Source organism: Somniosus microcephalus, chromosome 4, assembly GCF_052327205.1.
Source record: "Somniosus microcephalus isolate GS21.2 chromosome 4, FLI_Smic_1.0, whole genome shotgun sequence".
Taxonomy (NCBI): domain Eukaryota; kingdom Metazoa; phylum Chordata; class Chondrichthyes; order Squaliformes; family Somniosidae; genus Somniosus; species Somniosus microcephalus.
Window position 1 is genome coordinate 198,134,304 of NC_140990.1, and position 21,711 is coordinate 198,156,014.

Here is a 21,711-nt window from a genome sequence, read left to right on the forward strand (position 1 = left end):
GCTATTAGCTCAGAAACTGTCACAAGTGCATAGCTCTCCTCCTAGCCCAGGGCTGTTGAAGCCAGTTGTAAAGTTCTACGAATGTTACAGTATTTTTACAATTGATTATAGGGCAGTTTTGCAGATAGCTCTCATATTTTGTAACAATATTGTTCAAAATTAAATTCTGCATTTCCTAGGAGAGGTGGAGGCTGTATATGCTGTGAAGGAATATGCCATATTTAGAAAAATACACCATTCTATGAAATATTCTGACTTTATTAAATATGACAAACTAGGTTTGAAAATCTGGAAGCCTTAACAATCAAAAGCTGTAAACAGCATACAGGCTTTTGAGATAAGATAAGTTGGCACTGAGACAATAGCCTTATTGAAGTAGAAAGTTAAAGGTTCCAGAAAGTCTGAAGCCTTGGAAAGAACACAATAGCCATACCCAGTTTAAGTGTTATAAACCAACACCTTGGAAAGAAACACAGAACATTAAAGAAACATGTGCCTTTGTAAAAATGACATCAAGTAAAAGGAACACCTGCCATCAAATCGTTTTTATGTTAAACTTAGAACACAGGAGACACGAGTCTGTGGTACAACCAGCTGAAGTGATTAAGAATTGCATAGATCATCCTAAGTAAGGTGTTCTAAATGCAAAAGATACAAACAGGAGATTTGATAAGAATGACATTAAATAGATGAATCTGCATCACATTGTTTTTATGATAAGTTTTGAACATCTAAAAGGTAGAGACACAAGTCTGCTTGCTACAGCTGAACTGACTAAGAATAGCAGGGGTTAACAGAAAAATGACTCGAGATAATTAGCTTACATCAGCAGAAAACTTCAAAGGATATACCACTGAGAAAGGGTATAAAAATTGGACTTTCAAATGGGAATATAGAATCGCTGTGAAGTGGGCAAAGTGATTCTCAGGCTTCAGAGGCAAGCTCTGCAAGTCTTCAACTCTTTGTATCTCGGGGATCAAGGTACTTGTATTTGATTTTGGTGGATATCCTGGAATAAGACTAAGAAATGTAAAAATGTAACGAAGTTAAGATTTGAGAATAAGGATCTCTGATAATAGAATTGTAAGTTTTCTGTATTTGGAACTGTTAATGTTGCGATTGAATCACCAGCTGTAAGTTACATGTCGGTTCTTTAATAAATCAATATTTTTTTAGAATTGTCTCACATAGTACTTCTGTATTAAGCTCACGAACTCAGGGCTCGATTTTAACTCAGGTGCAGGGAATTGTCGGGTTCCCCGAATTTGGTGTTTCCCACACGAATCTAAATGGGTCTGTGAGATTAATGCAATTTTCACTCAATTGGTCAATTGATTTCTAACGTGTGGGAACCCTTGGCAATTGAGTATTTCCAGTCAGAAAGTCGCGGAATATGACGTCATCATTGCTGCTGCTTTTAAAGTCCACAGCAAGCCTTGCTTCTTCTGCAGACTTCCAAACTTCACCATTGAGATGGCACAGGAGCCTGCAGGAGCAACGGCCAGCGGGAGGGCAAGAGCTGCCCCCAAATTTGATGAGGCTTCACTCCAGGCATTGCTGGATGGTGCTAGGGCCCACAGGGAGGTCCTGTTCCCTTCTTCAGGGAGGAAGAGGCCTCCCAGTCAGATCAAGGCTGTGTGGCTACAGGTGGCAGGGGAAGTCAACTCCTTGGGGCTCACAAGGCGCACCTGGATGCAGTGCAGAAAAAGATTCCATGACCTTCATTGCACTGGAAAAGTAAGTACTGTATGAAGTTTCCATCACCCTCAATCTGATCCCCATTGCCTTTCCTCACCAGCACTCAGCTTTAGCAATCTCTTCCTCCGCATCCCACTTGACACTCACATCCATGCACCCTTACCCATTCCCTCTCTCTCTATGCTCACATTCACAGAACTATTCCAGCATGCAGGCCTCACACTCCTTCTCACTGATGCTTTGTACACAACTGACAACACACCGGGAGGGCCCTTGGTCTTGCAACCTCACTCCATCTTTGTCTCCTTCTAAGTATCTATGCTATGCAATCTCTGCACTCACTCCTTCATTCTCACTCAACCTCCACTTGTCTCCGTCATTGCAGGAAGAGAGAGCTCACAACAGGAGAGCGCGACACAGGACAGGAGGAGGGCCGCCCTCATTAGCCCAGCTCACCCCCTGGGAGGAAGGCATCCTGGAGATTGTCGGGGCTGACCTAGATGCGGGAGTTGGGGAAGGACAGACAGGTGCATCCCCACAAGCTGGTGACAGAGTTTTCCATCTCTCTCATTGGCATTGCATGAGTCGCTGATAATGATTCTGAAGCTACATCATATGGACTTACGATCATCTGCAAAATGCAATGTGCATGTAACCTTGGCATCACATCGCTAACTTTTTCCTTGACTCCCCCACATGACCATCGAGAGCCCCCGTTCCCACTGTGCAGGAGGAAGAGCCTGAGCAGCCAGACTCCTCAGAGGAATCTGCAACCTCTGAGGGCGCAGCGTCAGCAGAAATAAGCGCACCCAGCACCAGCGCAGACACTCACACCTCGGTGGGACCTTCGGGACATAGAGTAGAGTTGTCATCTGGTGTATCACAGCTCACAAGTGAGCATCAGCAGATTGTGGAGACAGGGACAGCAGTGGAGAGTCCTCGTCGGAGGGGCGCAGGACTCTGCCAGCTCGGCTCAGCTGCATGTCAACCCTCTGCCTCTGGGTCCATCCATAAGATCAGAGGTGATGGAACTCCATGCACAGATGCAGGAGTCTCTGGCAGGTTTTGTCTCCAGGGTCGTTGCGAGTGTGGAGCGAATGGAGGAGTCCATAGCGAGCATGAGCAGAGCCTTTGTGGAGTCATTGGCGCATGAATGCATCAACACGGAAAGGATGGCTACCTACATGGAAATGATTGCTGCCTCCGTGGTAAGGCTGGCTACGGTAGAGGAGAGGAGGGCTACAGCCATGGAGGAGGTTAGTCGCCAGGGTATGGAAAACATGGTGAGTGTTCAGAATAGAATGACATCTCTTGAGGAGCGATGGGCATCTATTGAACAGAGAAACCAGACCTTCATGGAAGTCCTTCAGAGTAGGACTGCCATTGCAGATACGGGTCCCCATGGCCCCCCTGATGTGCAGCAAGGTGCTCTCAAGCCACTTGCAGTCACTGAGGGGGACCTGACCCATGAGAGGGAGGTTGGTGGCAGACCTCAAGGAAGTGGGGGCTCCTCTCCAAGCGCTCACACTTCCATGCCACTGCAGAGCCCTCGGTCAGAGCCCCGCTGGAGTCCATAACCAACTGAGATAGACGTCTCAACTCCTGCACAACCGCAGGAGCAGCAGACTGCTGACGAGACCTCACAGGCTCGCCACCCCAGAGGACACCCGCCAAAGGTGTCGAGACAGGAGCAGCAGAAAAGTGAGCAAGGGGCCTCCACATCTGCTGAAGCCACAGGGGAACCACTACGTAGGAGCACGCGTAAGAGGAAAATAAAGCACAAATAGTCACAAGGGTTGTCACTTGGGTGAAATGTTGTGTATTCTGTAAAAATGCCATCAGTTGTTTGTTTTGCATAAAAATTCTGATGGCAACTTCTGCAGTTGTGGTGTGTGTCATTTCGCGAATGGGGCTGGAGGTCCTCTAATGCCAAGAAGGGAAGGAAAAAAAGGCCTCCCATACTTCTGGTAGATGCCTCAGTTGAGGAAGCACTGATTGAGGCTGGCGAGAGGGGTTTCGCAGGAGGTCACACTGGAGAAGTGTATGAGGCTCCAACCTTCCACAGGTGTGGTTAAGCCTGGTAAAAGTTGCCCCAGGCCTGAAACAACAAAGTCCTGCCACCTGCAAATCATGGCTGATCAAATCTCCTCTTTAATGGTTGACCTGCAGCTGATAGTCAGCAAGCCAATAGTGTTCACGCCAGGTTTCACAGGCGTGATCCCCACCAGGCGTGTTTTACATGGGAAAAGGGTTAAACAGGCAAGGGCCTGTTAAAATGGGATTACAAAGGCCAATGAGTGCTGTTTAAGGGCCCTAAAGACCAGTCCCGCCTGTTGCAGGCGGGACTGATTCGGGACCATCAGACACGCCTGGATTAAAATGGCTAGGTGTCGGGAACCAGGCAGGGGGGGTCCTGACCCTCAGGTTTTGCAATTTTAACCCCCCACACGCCTCAAAGCCCGCCTGACAGCCGAGTTAAAATCAAGCCCTCAATCTCTGTACTCTCTTTGGTGAGGAGTTGCAGAATTCTGGGGGAGTTTTCCGGACCCTCATAATATCCGGAAGGTTATAGTCTAGCTAAACTTGTTAAAAGTGCTATCTGGAGGATGGTAACATCTTCAGGCCGTTCCTATCCTTTAGGGGGAGATAGTCTGGACCTTTAGACCCAATTAAGCATCTTTAGGATTCGGCTACCTCTAACTTTAGTTGAAAGTGAACTTCTGGGGAATACGCCTGATCCGGGGTAGCCCGAAAAGGGCTAGGACTAGTAATAATCCTTTCAATGCAACCAATTAAATAAGTACAGTATTTGCAACCTGTAGGCTGCTGAATAAAGCAAAAAAAAGTGATGTGATATTGCATTGTTTGTTGAGCAAATCACTCATGCACCAGCAAGAGTCCAATGTTCTGTACTGGCTGGCTACCACATTCCCTAGCATGCCAATATCACTGTTCCACATCATGGAGAGAGAAACTTTTGGATCCTACGTACAGCAACATGCATTTGTGAAGATTTAGGGGGAAAAATCCGGTTGATTGGCGCCTCCCGTTTGCGCCCTAAGAGGGAGCCAAAGGGGCGCAAAGCAACTAGTACCCGCTCACGAAATTGACCAGAGTTTTTGTGGCGGCGCTACACTCTACCGCCACGATCTCCTGCACCTGCCGATCGTGACATCAGTCGCGCGTGCAATGCCCCGGTGGCACCCTGGACCGGATATTAAGTGGCGCCCCTTCCATTCCGCCTGCCGCTAGCAACGACAGGGAGAGTGGAACATTTTTCAGTCAGGAAGGGACTGGGGGAGCGCTATTTAAAGGCACCCTCTTCCTGCCTTTTTTCGTGGGAGGCATTTTTGCACCACTCATTCTGAGAGAGAGAGATTCTGAGAGAGAGAGAGAGAGAGAGAGAGAGACTTCTGGAGAGATTCAACACTGTGTGAAGTAGTTTTGGCTACTGAGCAGCACTTTGCAGGTTCTTTTGTGTTTGACCTTCATTGCTTCAATTGTCAAGAGACTTTGGGGGCTGCACTGATTTGGGGCGTCGTCCTGTGCCTGCAGAATCAGAGACATCAGAGACGCAGAGAGAGAGTGGCAATCATGGCCAGAGAGAGGAGGGCCAACGGGCCTCTGCACAGGAGACCTTACCCTCCCAGGGTACACCAGGAACAATTCTCCTACATTCATTTATCTGAGGAGCAGTGTTTGCGCAGGCTGCGCTTCAGCAAGGAGCTGGTCGCTGAGCTCTGCTACCTGCTGCAGCCAGATCTGCAGCCTCAACTGAGGACCAGGACGTCTCTGTCGGCGGCAGTGAAGGTCATAGTGGCTCTGAATTTTTATGATATCGGCTCCTTTCAAGCAGCTACTGGGGACATCACCAATATCTCCCAGTTTGCGGTCCATTGCTGTATCTGGGAGGTGACAAATGCCCTCTATAAAAGGAGACACCAGTACATCTCTTTCCCGATGACCCGGGCCAAACAGCATGAACGCACATTTGGCTTTGCGAGGATAGCGGGCTTCCCCATGGTGCAGGCGCCATTGACTGCACGCATGTGGCATTGCAGGCACAGCATGAGAATGCAGAGGTTTTCCGAAACCGCAAGGGGTTCCACTCCTTAAATGTCCAGTTGGTCTGTGACCAGACAGCTGATACTCACCATCAATGCCCGCTATCCTGGCAGCAGCCATGATGATTCCATCCTGCGCCAGACTGGTGTGCCAGTCATTTTCCAGGCACCGCATCAGCCAAGTGGTTGGCTCCTCGGGGACAAGGGTTATCCACTCTGCACCTGGCTGATGACTCCACTCCGTAACCACAACACCCCTGCCGAGCTGCGGTACAATGAGAGCCATCTCGCCACCAGGAACATAATTGAGCAGACGATCGGCGAGCTCAAGCAACAGTTCTGCTGTCTGGACCTCTCAGGAGGAGCCCTGCAGTACTCTCCTGAGCGAGTCTCCCTCTTCATAGTTGTGTGCTGCATTCTTCATAACATTGCAATCCTCAGGACTCAGCCAATGCCACCACGCATTGGTGCACCACCGGAAGAAGAGGAGGAGGATGATCAGCAGCAGCACCAAGTGAGGCCCACAATGTTGAAACTGCAAGGATCGTCCGTCAACAGCTGATAACAAGCTGAGTTTAGGCCCCTACTCAGAAGATGGCTTCTGGCATGGAGAACAACATCATGGAAAGCAACCCGCAACCCCTATAGCCGGCCAAGGCAGCAATGATTCCAAAGGCCAAACATGTACATTTTGAATACAACAACTTTTTTTATTTTACAAACTCTGTCATTTATTCAGGACAAACTAATAGAAACAAACACAACAAATCATTAATTAACATAACTGGTTCTCACAAGCTGGAGAAAATGGCCAAAACACTAAACAAAAGTTATTAGACAAACCTCAGCCTTTAATAAAAACATTCCCACCATTTCTTGAGACCTCTTAATTTTTGCCCTTTGAGGGTGATGGCCATCCCTTGCACACTTCCCCTCTCCCCACCCTACTGCTCCTCCGTAATGGGGCCCCAGTGGCTGCAGCAAAGCTGGTGGAAAGCTCCTGAATGTCAGGACCTGAGACTACAGATGCCCTTGAAGGACGCCCTCGACCAGCTCTGGGCCTGGAGGCCCTAACTGCAGACTGCATCAACTCTGCATGGGCGGCAGCAGTCTGGGCTAGCTGTGTTGCAGGCAGTAGCAAGTGCAATGGGGAAGTGTCAGTGGTGGGAGCAGGAATGTGCTGTCATCCTGAGAGAGGACAGCACCTCCCTGCTTGACCCACACACAGGCACTCCCAAGGGGCAGCACCTCAGCATCCGGAGCAATCTGCTCGAGCACAGAATGCTGGCCTGCTGCGGTGCCGTGAGAGCCCCGGGGCAATGTGGCCGAACCAGCAACGATGGCAGCAGTCAGTGCTTGCGTTGCCTCAATCTGAGGCTGCATGAGAGCAGTCTGAGGTTGGATCACAGCAGCCAGTGACTGAAGTGCAGCACTAAGCAGTTGCATTGCGTCCGCCTGTGCTGCAGCGGAGTGCTCCACACTCCTTGCCAGTCCATCAATGCTTTTGGGCACCCTTCCCATTGCATCATGAGCTGAGTGTGCATGTTCACCACCTGGGTGTTCATTTCCGCGATGAGCCGCTCCTCCTCTGCGACCAGTGCAGCAGGACTCGCTGGCCTGCTCTCCCTCCGGGGAGATGGCCCCCGGCTTCCCTACCCCCATCGCGTTGCTGCAGCCTGCTGGGTCCTGGAGCTTCACCCTCATCAGACCCTTCCCCCCCTGCTCCCCTCCAGGGAAGACGTATTTCTTGCACGAGGACACCCGAATCTCTCTGAATACCAACATTTGAAAGTTTCTCACCATTTAAAAAATATTGTGTTTTTCTATTCTTCCTACCAAAGTGAATAACTTCATATTTCTCTACATTTTATTCCATCTGCCACCTTACTGCCCACTCACTTAATCTATCTATATCCCTTTGCAAACTCTGTGTTCTCCTCACAGCTTACTGTCCCACATAGCTTTGTATCATCAGCAAACTCGGTCCCTTCATCTAAGTCATTAATATAGACTGTAACTAGCTGAAGCCCCAACACTGATCCTTGTGGCACCCCACTAGTTACAGCCTGCCAACCTGAAAAAGATCCGTTTATCCCTACTCTGTTTTCTGTCCGTTAACCAATCCTCTATCCATATTATCCCCAACCCCATGAGCCCTAATCTTGTGTAATAACCTTTTATGTGGCACTTTATAGAATGCCTTTTAAAAATCCAAATATATTACATCCACTGGTTCCCCTTTATCTACCCTGCTAGTTACATCCTCAAAAAACTCTAATAAATTTGTCAAACATGATTTCCCTTTCATAAAACCATGTTGACTCTGCCTAAATATGTTATGATTTTCTAAGTGCCCTGATACCACTTCCTTAAGAATGGATTCCAGCATTTTCCCAACGACTGATGTCAGGCTAACTGGCCTGTAATTCCCTGTTTTCTCTCTCCCTCCTTTCTTGAATAGCGGTGTTACATTTGCGACCTTCCAATCTGCTGGGGCCGTTCTAGAATCGAGGGAATATTGGAAGATCAAAACTTCAAAAAATCAATCTCTTCCTCTTCCTCTTCCTCTTACTGGGACTAGGGACAGGGTCACTGGCAAGACTTGGAAGCTAAGCAGAGCCAGGCCTGGTTAGTACCTGGAGAAGTGACCATCAGGGAAGACCAGGTGCAGAAGGTCGCGGAAGGAGCCCCGAGGAGGGGCGGTTGGTGAGAAGGTCACGGAAGGAGCCTCGGGAGGGGCGGCTGGTGAGCAGGCCCGGGCGTTGGGCTGAAGATTGGCGGACAGGAGGAATGGTGGAAATGGAATGGCGGCGTGCACAGACGCAGCGGCTTTGCTTCTCACAGGACGGTGCTATTTACATTTAATGTTAATGTTATTTGTACTGGACTCATGGGAGCTTGCAAGTTCACATTTCGTTGTTCATGTACTTGTGCATTGTACAATGACAATAAAGTTGAATTATTATTATTATTTGTTAGTCACACATATCCTTCCACCATCTATTATTCCAAATAGGCTTCTGCTACATTCTCCTCCATAGGGGTTTTAGAGGTGAGGAGATTTGTTCTTTGTTGCCATCAGCAAGTATAATAACCCATGTATTCTGTTGCTATAGAAACTATTCAGGTTACAATTGGCACTGTTGCCAGTATTGTTTTTTTTAATTCATTCTGGGTATTGTTGTGTTTGCAAAGATAACCCAGAGGCCGTATGCAGAGCTCAGTTCATGTTGCTTTTAATGGCTGATCCAAACACCCTCTCCCAGGCAAAAGCAATCGCATACCTATATCCAATGTCAGATACAATACAACGATAACAGTACTATCAAACTCCATGTGCTCAGGCCCAGGCAATCGAGTACCTATCACCAATGTCAGACATAACATTTCCTGCCCCCTCACAGAATTTCAAACATGAAATGTAGTGACAAAGTCCTGTAGGTGGCCAGGGCGAGAACGTGTACGAACAGGCCGAGGTGCGGACTGGTGAAGAGCAGGCCGAAGTGGGGACTGGAGAGGAGCAGGCTGAGGCACAATATCTGCTTGAGGGTTGGCTGGCTGAGCCACATGTGCATCCCGCCACTCTGGGGGTAAGGCTTGGGGATTAGGTCCATATAATCCCGCATCAGGGGGTGCTGGCACCTTCCGAAGGCGGCTGGCATGCCACCGAGAGCCGTCAGTGAGGCAGAAAGTGGCTGGTCCAAGTTGGCGGCTGATTTGGAGAGGGGAGGACCAGAATGAGGCCATCTTATTGTTGCGGTGAGGCCTGCGGACTCTGACCCAATCGGAGACTGAGATGTTGGGCGTCTTGGCCCTCTTCGACTGGTCGAAGCGGAGTTTCATCTTCTCCTGCTGTCCAGCGACTGTGGCTTGAGCCCGTGGAGCAGGGCTCTGAGCTAGCGAGGGGCGGAGCCTGCCAAGGGGCAGCATGAGCTCACGGCCTAGCATGAGGGATGCGGGCGAGACCCCTGTAGTGGAATGTTGGGAGGCTCTGTAGTGCAGCAGTGTGTGGAGGAGGGCCTTGTCAAACGCACACCCCTGGGATAGGTGTGCTCTGAGGCCATTTTTCAGTGTCTGGTTAAAACGCTCCACCCCCCCATTTGACTCGGGGTGGTGCGTACGTGACGGATGCCCTTGCTCTCAAGGTAAGAGGAGAGTTCCGAAGAGACTATTTGCGGGCCATTGTCTGTGGTGATGGCCTTTGGATGCCCCCAGCGGGAGAAGAGGGACTCAAGGATATCGATGATGACCCGAGAGGTGACGAAGCCCACGGCAGTGACCTCTGGCCATTTTGACTGCAGGTCATAGGTCACCACTAGGAACCATTGATGGTGGGGGACACCATGGATCTCCCCGCAGACGTCCAGCTGCAGGTGCTCCCAGGGCTGAGAGGGCCAGGCAAGGGGTTGCAGGGGTGGAGGAGCTTGGTGGCCAGTCTTGCCACTTACAAGGCAGGCTGCACAGTCCTTGACCAGGGCCTCGATTTCCCTGTCGATACCCGGCCACCACACCAGGTCTCGGCATTGTTGTTTGAGCTTCACTATGCCCAAGTGGCCCTCGTGCGCCATGGATAAAACACGCGCACGAAGGGCACTTGGGACCACAGTGCAGAGCCCACGTGCAACACAGGAGTCATTCCAGTAGGAGAGCTCCTCTTCAACTCTGGAGTAGGCAGACAGTTCCTCAGGCACCTTGCGAGGCCAGCCATCTCTGATGAAGGTGCACAGCTGGGAGAGGGCCGGATCCTGTTCAGAGGCCTCTTTGAGCTCCTGGAGACTGTGGTTTGGAGAGGCGTGTGCAGCATCTGGATGATATCCTGTTCCACATGTTCAGACCCGACGAGTGGGGCTGGGGCAGAGACAGTGCGGGAGAGCAGATCTGCAACAACATTGTCATGTCCTGGTGTGAACTGGAGACTGAAGTTGTATTGGCGGAGGCGGTCAGACCAGCGGTGTAGACGCAGTGGTCTGTGGCCCGTGCCAGATGTCGACAGCAGGGCAGTGAGAGCCTGGTGATCGGTTCGCAGGGTGAAGGCACAGCCATACGTGTACAGGTGCCACCGCTCACATGCCCAGACGCACGCCAGCGCCTCACGCTCGCCTACTGAGTACTTCTGTTCAGTGGGGCTAAGGGCTCGGGAGGCAAAGGCGATTGGTTTCTCCACTCCATTCTGTATCTGCGATAACACTGCCCCCACAGCTGCAGCGGACGCGTCGCAGGTGACGAGGGTGGGGCTGGCGACGTCAAAGTGAGCCAACACTGGAGGCGACGTGAGCTGCGATTTGAGGAGGCGAACAGCTTCCGTACAGGCTTGTGACCACACCCAGGGTTCATCCTTTCGCAGGAGCTGGCACAGTGGGGCTGTGGTGGCTGAGTACTGGGGCAAAAACTTCAGGTAGTACCCAGTCAAGCCAAGGAAGGAGGCAACCTGTGCTGCAGAGCTGGGTTCTGGGATGCTGTGAATGGCATCCACGTTTGACTAGAGTGGGGATATACCGTCAGCCAACAACCGAAACCCCACAAATTCGATCTCTGAAACAGCAAAGACACACTTTTCGCCATTCAGTGTGAGCTTGTGTTTTGCTAGAGCCGTGAAAACTCTGTGAAGGCGTTCGTCGTGAGTGGAGGTTGAGGGCCCATGCACGACGATGTCATCCAGGTAGATGGCCACCCCAGGAATGCCCACGAGCACAGAGGACATCACCTTTTGGAAGCAGCTGGGTGCAGAGCTAAATCCAAATGGCATCCTGGTGTACCGAAAGACGCCAGCATGTGTCACAAAAGCAGTGAGGTCCCTACTGCTGGGGTGAAGGGGAACCTGTAGATAGCCCTGTCGAAGGTCCAGTTTCGAGAACAGGATGGAACCATAGAACTGCGCTGTGAGTTCCTCTGATGTGGGCAATGGATATTTGTCAGGGATTACGGCCTTATTCACTGCTCGAAGATCGACACAGACGCATAGGCCACCTGACTTTTTCTTTGCGACCACCAGGTTGGAGACCCATGGGGAGGCGTCAACTGGTTCGATGATGCCAGCTTCCAGTAGCTGCTTTAGTTCAGCTGTGACCCCGTCACGGAGAGCAAGCGGGATGCGGCACAGTGGTTGAATGACAGGGGTCACGGTGGAGTCAACCATGGGCTGGTGGGTGAAGGCAGTCAGGCAGCCCAGACCCTCGAAGAGTGCTGGCCATGTTTGGCGCCATGGTGAGGCGATGTGCAGAATCGCAGACCCGCCGGTGTCCAAGAGAGAAAGACCCAGGTCAGTGAAAAGATCCAGTCCCATCAGGTTAGCTCCTTGGCGTGCCACATGAAAACAAAAATCTGGCAAAACTTTTGTTCCATAGCGCACTAGCCCACTAGTCCAATTTTCGAATTACCATACCCGCAAAGGGCAGTGGAGGGCACAGAGAGTGGCAGGGAGCTGAAAAAGCGTTTGAATGTGTCCACATTCAGCAGTGAGACGCTGGCACCGGTATCCAACAACAGAGGGATGCACACATCATTCAGGTTAATTGTGCATGACTTGAAAGCCACTACTGGCCCAGAGCTCACGTTGTGAATTATAGGCCAACTGCTTGAGGACTGAGAGTGTTCATTTGTAGCAACAGGGGCAGAGCGGCAGACATTGGCAAAGTGATTTTGTTTTCCACAATTGCGACAGGCTTGGCCGCGCGCGGGGCAATTCTGCGCTCTGGTAGCATGTGAACGAGATCCGCAGTTTCCACACTGTTGCCGCGGTAGCGCGCGTTGCTGCCATCGCGTGAGCATTGCAGTGTCAGAGCTGTCGGGGCCGAGGGCGCTGTCACTGGGTGTGTGAGCTAGTTTCACTGCACATTCGGCCGCAGACTCCACTTGAAAGGCAATGTTGACTGCCTGTGACAACGACAGATCGTCGGACTCAAGTAGCAGTCTTTCACGCACTCTCACGTTGTTGGTGTGCTCTATTAGTTGATCACGCACCATCTCATCTTGTAGTGCACAGAACTTGCACGAGCTAGCTAACCCCCACAAATTAGCCACGTATTGATGCACCGACTCGCCAGAGAGTTGGTGACGCTGTCTAAAAATGAATCGCCGCAGGAGGGCACTTTGTGGGGCAGAGAAGTGTGTGCTTAACAAAGCCACAGCCACATCATACGTTTGAATTGAGTCTGCTGCGCATAATGTCCCAAGAACATGCTGGCCCTCCGCTCCCAAGCAATGGGATAACAGTGCCTCTTTCCGTGCTGTACTCACATTTTCTAGTCCAAGAGCAATGAGGTAGGTTTCAAAGGACTGTAACCAGCGAACCCATGGGATCGGAGGCTCACCGGGTAATGCAAGGAAGGGAGGAGGTGGTGGAAGAGTGATTTCAGCCATCCTCATCGCCAAATGTTGCGTTTGCAAAGATAATCCAGAGGCCGTATGCAGAGCTCAGTTCATGTTGCTTTTAATGGCTGATCCAAACACCCTCTCCCGGGCAAAAGCAATCGCATACCTATATCCAATGTCAGACACAATACAACGATAACAGCACTATCAAACTCCACGTGCTCAGGCCCAGGCAATCGAGTACCTATCACCAATGTCAGACATAACAGGTATGTGGCCGTCGCTGGCAACGTCAACCACATTAGTGTAGGACCGTAGTCACATATAAGCCATGGGTAAGGACGGCAGGTTTCATTCCCTAAATAACATTAATGAACCACTTGGGTTTTTACGACAACCTGACAGCTTTATGATCACTTTTACTGACACAAGTTTTTCATTTCCATATTTTTTTTTTAAACTGAATTCAAATTCTCAAACTGCCATTCTATTCAATCTCTAAAGGCATTTCCTTACTGACTGAAGCTTGATATAGATTGCTGAATTTGTAAAAGAAAAACCTCTTTTGCACTTTATTCATGTATGACTAAATTAGTACATATGAAAATGTTTCCCAAACTAACACAAACAGTAATTTTCAAATATATTAAAACTTACTTTAAGGATGCTACATGGTATCTGCCAAGGCCACTCTAAACACATTACTGGAGAGCATGTTAGAATTGTCTGAAGATTTCTCCTTCATTGATTTTTTTTGCTCTCTCCTTCCAGTTGGGATAAAGCCTGGCTTCTCCACAGTGACTAAAACAGAGAACTCAGAGCGAGGACCGAGGGGAGAAATCAAAACCTGCAATGTATAATGTCATGCCACTGCAGTCACAATGCTACTTAACAGATAACGTAAAAAGATATATTGTATAGGCGTGCATTAGAATGCTGAAAACCACGAGTGACAATTCCCTTTAAAGGTGTGGGCATTTATTTTAATCATCCAAAAGTTTAACAACAGCAACTTGCATTTATATGTCAATTTTAATGTAGAAAAATGTCCCAAGGCACTTCACAGAAGCATAATCAAGTATTGATACTGAGCCAAAGAGGTAGATATTAGGAAGGGTGACAAAAAGCTTGGCCAAAGATGTGGATTTTAAGAAGAGTCTTAAAGAAGGAGAGGCAGGTAGTGAGGCCGAGAGGTTTAGGGAGGGAATTCCAAAGTTCTGGCCTAGATGGCTGAAGGCACAGCTGCCAATGGTGGGGTGAAGAGAGTGAAGGATCCACAACAGGACAGCATTGGAGATAACAGAGATAAGGGGTGAGGCTATGAACATAATAACATAAGAAATAGGAGCAGGGGTAGACCATTCGGCCCCTCAAGCCTGCTCCGCCATTCAGTAAGAACATGGCTGATCTGATCTTGGCCTCAACTCCACTTTCCCGCCTGCTCCCCATAACCCTCGACTCCACTGTAGCTCAAATATATGTCTTTCTTCGCCTTGAATATATTCAATGACCCAGCCTCCACATGTCTCTGGGGTAGAGAATTCCAAAGATTCACGACCCTCTGAGAGAAGTAATTCCTCCTCATCTCCGTTTTAAATGGGCGACCCCTTATCCTGAAACTATGCCCCCTAGTTCTAGATTCCCCCACGAGGGGAAACATCCTCCCTGCATCTACCCTGTCAAGCCCCCTCAGAATCTTATGCTTCAATAAGATCACCTCTCGTTCTTCTAAACTCCAATGCCCAACCTGCTCAACCTTTCTTCATAAGATAACCCCTTCATCTCAGGAATTAACCTAGTGAACCTTCTCTGAACTGCCTCCAATGCAAGTATATCCCTCCTTAAATAAGGAGGCCAAAACTGCAAGCAGTACTCCAAGTGTGGTCTCACCAGCGTCCTGTACAGTTGTAGCGAGACTTCCCTACTTTTATACTCCATCCCCCTTGCAATAAAGGCCAACATTCCATTTGCCTTCCTAATTACTTGCTGTACCTGCATGCTAACTTTTTGTGTTTCATGTACGAGGACACCCAGATCCCTCTGTACCGCAGCATTATGTAGTCTCTCGCCATTTAAATAATTTGCTTTTTTATTTTTCCTATCAAAATGGATAACCTCACATTTTCCCACATTATACTCCATCTGCCAAATTTTTTCCTGCTCACTTAACCTATCTATATCCCTTTGCAGACTCTGTGTCCTCCTCACAACTTGCTTTCCCACCTATCTTTGTATCAGCAAACTTGGCTACAGTACACTCAGTCCCTTCATCCAAGTCATTAATAGTTGAGGCCCCAGCACGGATCCCTGTGGCACCCCACTAGTTACAGTTTGCCAACCGGAAAATGACCCATTTATCTCAACTCTTTGTTTTCTGTTAGTTTGCCAATTCTCTATCCATGCTAATATATTACCTCCAACCCCGTGAGCTCTTATCTTGTGCAGTAACCTTTTATGTGGCACCTTATTGAATGCCTTCTGGAAATCCAAATAGACGACATCTACTGGTTCCCCTTTATCCACCCTGCTCGTTACATCCTCAAAGAACTCTAGTAAATTTGTCAAACACAATTTCCCTTTCATAAAATCATGTTGACTCTGCTTGATTGTATTATGATTTTCTAAATGTCCTGCTATGACTTCCTTAATAATGGATTCCAGCATTTTCCCAATGACAGATGTTAGGCTAACTGGCCTATAGTTTCCTGCTTTCTGTCTCCCTCCTTTCTTGAATAGGGGCCTTACATTTGCGATTTTCCAATCCGCTGGGACCTCTCCAGAATCCAGGGAATTTTGGTAGATTACAACCAATGCATCCACTATCTCTGCAGCCACTTCTTTTAAGACCCTAGGATTTACGCCATCAGGCCCAGGGGGCTTGTCAGCCTTTAGTCCCATTAGTTTGCCTCGTACTTTTTCTCTAGTGATAGTCATTGTTTTAAGTTCCTCCCTCCCTATAGCCCCCTTGATTATCAATTATTATTGGCATGCTTTTAGTGTCTTCTACCGTGAAGACCGATCCAAAATATTTGTTCAAGGTCTCTGCCATTTCCCTGTTTCCCATTATTAATTCCTCAGTCCCGTCCTCTAAGGGGCCAACGTTTACTTTAGCTATTCTCTTCCCTTTTATATACCTGTAGAAGCTCTTACTGTCCGTTTTTATATTTTTTGCTAGTTTACTTTCATAATCTATCTTCTCCCTCTTCATTATTTTTTTAGTCATCCTTTGCTGGTTTCTAAAAATTTCCAACTCTGTCTTCATACCTTTGTAATTGCCTTTATTTAAGTTTAGGACACTAGGTTCAGACCCAAGTTTCGCACTCTCAAACTGAATTTGAAATTCTATCTTGCTATGATGACTCTTCCCTAGAGGATCCTTTACGATGAGATCATTAATTAATCCTGTCTCATTACACATTACCAGATCTAAAATAGCCTTCTCCCTGGTTGGTTCCACAACATATTGTTCTAAGAAACCATTCTGAATACATTCTATGAACTCGTCATCAAGGCTACCCTTGCCAATTTGATTTGTCCAATCTATATGAAGATTAAAATCACCCATGATTATCGCAGTACCTTCCTTACAAGCCCCTATTATTTCTTGATTTATATTCTGTCCTACAGTGTAGCTACTATTAGGGGGGCCTATAGGCTACTCCCACCAGTGACTTCTTTCCCTTACTATTTCTTATCTCCGCCCAAACTGGTTCTACATCTTGATCTTCTGAGCCAATATCATTTCTCACAACTGCACTGATCTCACCTTTAGTGTTTTGAAAACAAGGATGAGAATTTTAAGCTGGAAGCGTTGGGGGACAGGGAGCCAATATAGGTCCACGAGCACAGGGAGTTGGTTGAGCGGGATTTGGTGTGGGATAGGATACGGGCAGCAGAAATTTGAATGAACTGACATTTATGGATGTTGCAGGAATAGAGGCTGACCAGGAGAATATTGGAATAGTCGAGCCTACAGGTGACAAAGCCATGGATGAGGATTTGGCAGCAGACTGGCTGAGGTGGTTAAGGAGACGGGCACGGTTACAGAGGTAGAAATAGACAGTCTTTGTAATGGAAAGGATGTGTGGTCGGAAGCCCAGGTCAGGGTCAAATAGGACACGGAGGTTGCAAACGGCCTGGTTGAGCCTGAGGCAATGGCCGGGGAGGGAGAGACAAAGAAAACTTTGCTAAGGATAAGGGTATCAAAAGTAGAGGTGAGAGATTGGATGAGCAAATCAACAGCTGTAGAGGCATATTGACAAATGGAGGGCTGAAGGCTAGGTAGTTGGGAGTTTGAATGTGCTGTTGTAAACAACTTTATTTTTCTAGAGGTGAAAGCAGAACAAAGTTGAGTTCAAAGGGAGTAGGGGGACGTGGGTGGTGAGGGATACAGGGAAGTGGTCAGAGTTGGCCTTGTCAATAATCAAGACTAGAGGAGTAGAAAGAATGCAGGAATTGGTGAGATTGAGGGGATAGCCATAAATATAGGTGGGAGAGTTTATGTGGAAGGAGGAGCTTTAGGGAACCAGGAGTGCCGTGATCAGAGAAGAAGGGTTTGGGTAGCTGAAATGGAGATTGATATCACCGAGGATAAGGAGTCAGTCAGTGCAGAGGCTAAGGAAGAATATCTCAGGTCGAAACTAGGGGCTGGGTTTTCTTTCAGAAGTTGGGAAGGAGGCGGGACTACAACTTTTGGGTTTTAGTCCCGTCTCCATCGAGATGCGGCCAATCCACGCGATTTTCACTTGATTGACCTTGTTGAGCCCGCTGGGCGGGCACAGCAGGCCAATTAAGGGCCACCCGGCAACAGGTGACGTCACAGACTGAAATTTCATCTGTCAAAACGTGTTGACAGATGAAATATCAGTGTTTCACAGCTGTTTGAAGCTGTCAAACACTGACAGTCTTACTTCTAACCTGAGTCCTTCAATGCAGACTCAGTTAGAAGTCTCGCCGGCACTGAAAGCTGCAGGCTGTCACTTTTGACAGATCGCAGCTGTTTTGCTTTCTGTGCCGGCTGAATGATGGACTCCCAAAGCCTAGAGGAAGGAAGGCTTTAAAGGTAAGTACAGGTAATTTAAACTTCTTTACACACTTTAGACACACCAAACACACTTACCTTTGCACTCATGCACCCATCACTCACCTGAATACCGACATCTCGACCCCTCCAAGTCCTTCAACCCGACGGCCCGACTCCTCTAGCCTGGCGTGGTTTGGAGCCGTCGGGAATCCCACACGACACCCTTCAAAATAGGGATTAGGCTAAAAACTGCCTGTTAACTACCTGTTAACAAGCAGTTAATTGGCACTAATTCCTTCCCGCCTCGGGTCGGCGGGTCCCAGTGCGGGGCCGGTACCCGCTGAAGGATTCAAAAATTTCATACATCTCCCCCCCCCCGAAGATTTATTTGGTTTCTAAAAGAAACCCTGGTCAGACTGAGTTTTAAAATCCAGGGCACAACAAAATGGCTGCGGTCAGACCTCGTGACCGAAAGCCTGTCAGTTTCAATTCGGACCCTGGCAAGCTAACAGCTTGTGCATTTCAATGTCTGCAGCAAGGAGATCACGAAACCAGACAAGACTTTTGCATATGCATTGGGGACAAACCCAATTACAATCAGGCCTACGCATAGAGGCCATCAAGGTGTTTGCTCAAACAATCAAAATAATCAGCGGGCCATCGAGACTGGGCTGGCCCCCATCAAAGAACCTGTTGGACAAAGGAGAGCAGTTGCAGAACCGGCAGGAACCGATTACCGGCCATCCAAGTCAATGGGCCAAGATCGATACCTTTTGTTTAAATCCAGCCCGCTCAAATCAGACAAAAGAGCTGATTGAGCGTAGAGATAAGGGCTACCAAGGGGGGTATAAGTATGGCCTCTTGAGAAGCCATTCGCTCTCTCTCGCCTCGCCTCCTGCGCCCTGCCTCGCCATCAACCAAGGAAGAAGACCATCGAAGGAGAGCCCGTCCAAAGAGGCAGGATACCCTGTCAGAGACCTTTTAATTACTGGGGTATCTCTACCTGGACGGTGAAGTCTGTGCAACAGCGGGACCACGTGACATCGGCAGGCAACAGGGCAAAGGAGCAAGGCTTTTCTTTCAACATCTCAGACCGGTGAGCATTATACTTCTGACCCATCGCAAGATAATCTAGCTAGGTGTAGAGGGTGGGAGTTAAGGGGATTGCTAAATTGTCATTTTAGCCATTTTCCCTCGATGTGCCGTTTCTCCTCCCCTGTTAAGTGTAAGTGTACTGCATTCATATCATCCTTTTGTATAGTATTGTTATCTTATTTTCTCTGTTAATAAATTTGGGTTTTCTTTGTACCAAACCACTGGTCTGCTCGTTTGTCTATATCGCTATGTGCCAATAAGCCCGGGGATCAGAACTAAGGGGTGAGCGATTCAAACCGCTCAGAGAGAAGGCAGCCGGAGACATAACCGACTGGCCAAAGCAAGTAGCAAAACCCCCCTACACCACCTCCTTTGAAACTTACATGGAGGCGGGTTTTGGGCAGGATGGTGTCGGGACCCCAGAATTCGGGATTTTAGCCCCCCGCACGCCTAAAAGCCCACCTCACGGCACACTGAAAATCGGCCCCTGGGAGTGGGGCTGGGGGAGTAGTAAACTACAAGGATTTTGAAGGAGAGGAACAGGGTGAGGTGCTCGAATAAGAAGGTGTCAGAGGAGTCGGGGGAGCGACCAAGTTATGATTTGGTGATAATGACTATGCCGCCACCTTTAGAACAAATGTTTAATCTATACATATTACATTGTACAGTCAGGCCCAGTGGCATAGATAGGTGTACAACATGGGCAACAAAACCACCTGCTGATTATCACCTACTGCCTACCCTCAGCTGATGAATCAATATCCCTCTATGTTGAACAACACTTGGAAGAAGCACTGAGGGTAGCAAGGGCACAGAATGTACTCTGGGTGGGGGACTTCAATGTCCATCACCAAGAGTAGCTTGGTAGCACCACTATTAACTGAGCTGGCCGAGTCCGGAAGGACGTAGCTGCCAGTCTGGGCCTGCGACAGGTGGCGAGAGAACCAACAAGAGGGAAAAACCTACTTGACCTCATCCTCACCAATCTACCTGTCGCGGATGCATCTGTCCATGACAGTATTGGTAGCAGTGACCACCTCACAGTCATTGTAGAGATGAAGTCCCGTCTTCACTCTAAGGACACCATCCATCTGTTGTGTGGCACTATCACCGTGCTAAATGGGCTTGATTCAGAACAGATCTAGCTGCTCAAAACTGGGCATCCATGAGGCGTGTTGGCCATCAGCAGCAACATAATTGTATACCACCACAATCTATAATCTCATGGCCCAGCATATCCCTCACTCTACCATTCCCAACAAGCCAGGGGACCAACCCTGGTTTAATGAGGAGTGTAGACGAGCATGCCACGAGCAGCAGCAGGCATACCTAAAAATGAGGCACCAATCTGGTGATGTTACAACACAGGACTACAATAATGCTAAAAAGCGGAAGCAGCATGCTATAGACAGAGCTAAGTGATCCCACAACCAACAGGTCAGATCAAAGATCTGCAGTTTTGCCACATCCAGTTGTGAATGGTAGTGGACAATTAAACAACTAACGGGAGGAGGAGGCTCCATGAACATCCCCATCCTCAATGATGGTGGAGCCCAGCACGTGAGTGTAAAAGACAAGGCTGAAGCGTTTGCAAACACCTTCAGCCAGAAGTGCCGAGTGAATGATCCATATCGGCCTCCTCCTGAGGTCCCCACCATCACAGAATCCAGTCTACAGCCAATTCGATTCACTCCACGTGATATCAAGAAACGGCTTAGTACACTAGATACAGCAAAGGCTTTGGGCCCCGACAACATCCAGGCTGTCATGCTAAAGACTTGCGCTCCAGAGCTAGCCACGCCGCTAGCCAAGCTCTTCCAGTACCGCAACAACACTGGCATCTACCTGACAAAGTGGAAAATTGTCCAGGTATGTCCTGTGCACAAAAAGCAGGACAAATCCAATCTAGCCAATAACCGCCCCATCAGACTACTCTCAATCATCAGCAAAATGATAGAAGGTGTCATCAACAGTGCTATTAAATGCCACTTACTCACCAATAACCTACTCACTGATGCCCAGTTTGGGTTCCGCCAGGACCACTTGGCTGCAGACCTCGTTACAGCCTTGGTCCAAATATGGACAAAAGAGCTGAATTCCAGAGGTGAGGTGAGAGTGACTGCCCTTGACATCAAAGCAGCATTTGACCAAGTGTGGCATCAAGGAGCCCTAGTAAAATTTAAGTCAATGGGAATCAGGGGGAAAACTCTCCACTGGCTGGAGTCGTAGCTAGCACAAAGGAAGATGATTGTGGAGGTTGGAAGCCAATCATCTTAGCCCCAGGACATCGCTGCAAGAGTTCCTCAGGGCAGTGTCCTAGACCCAACCATCTTCAGGTGCTTCATCAATGACCTTCCCTCCATCATAAGGTCAGAAGTTGGGATGTTCACTGATGATTGCACAGTGTTCATTTCCATTCACAACTCCTCAGTTAATGAAGCTATCCATGCCCAAATACAGCAAGGCCTGGACAACATTCAGGCTTGGGCCGATAAGCGGCAAGTAACATTCATGCCACAC

At 48.7% G+C, this 21,711-nt stretch overlaps 1 protein-coding gene across 1 annotated transcript in view; it reads right to left on the reverse strand.

The window, feature by feature from the left end:
• The window catches only part of LOC147120121 (dynein regulatory complex subunit 11-like), a 368,896-nt gene that overhangs the window by 338,491 nt on the left and 8,694 nt on the right, over window positions 1-21,711 (reverse strand). The window lies entirely within an intron of this gene.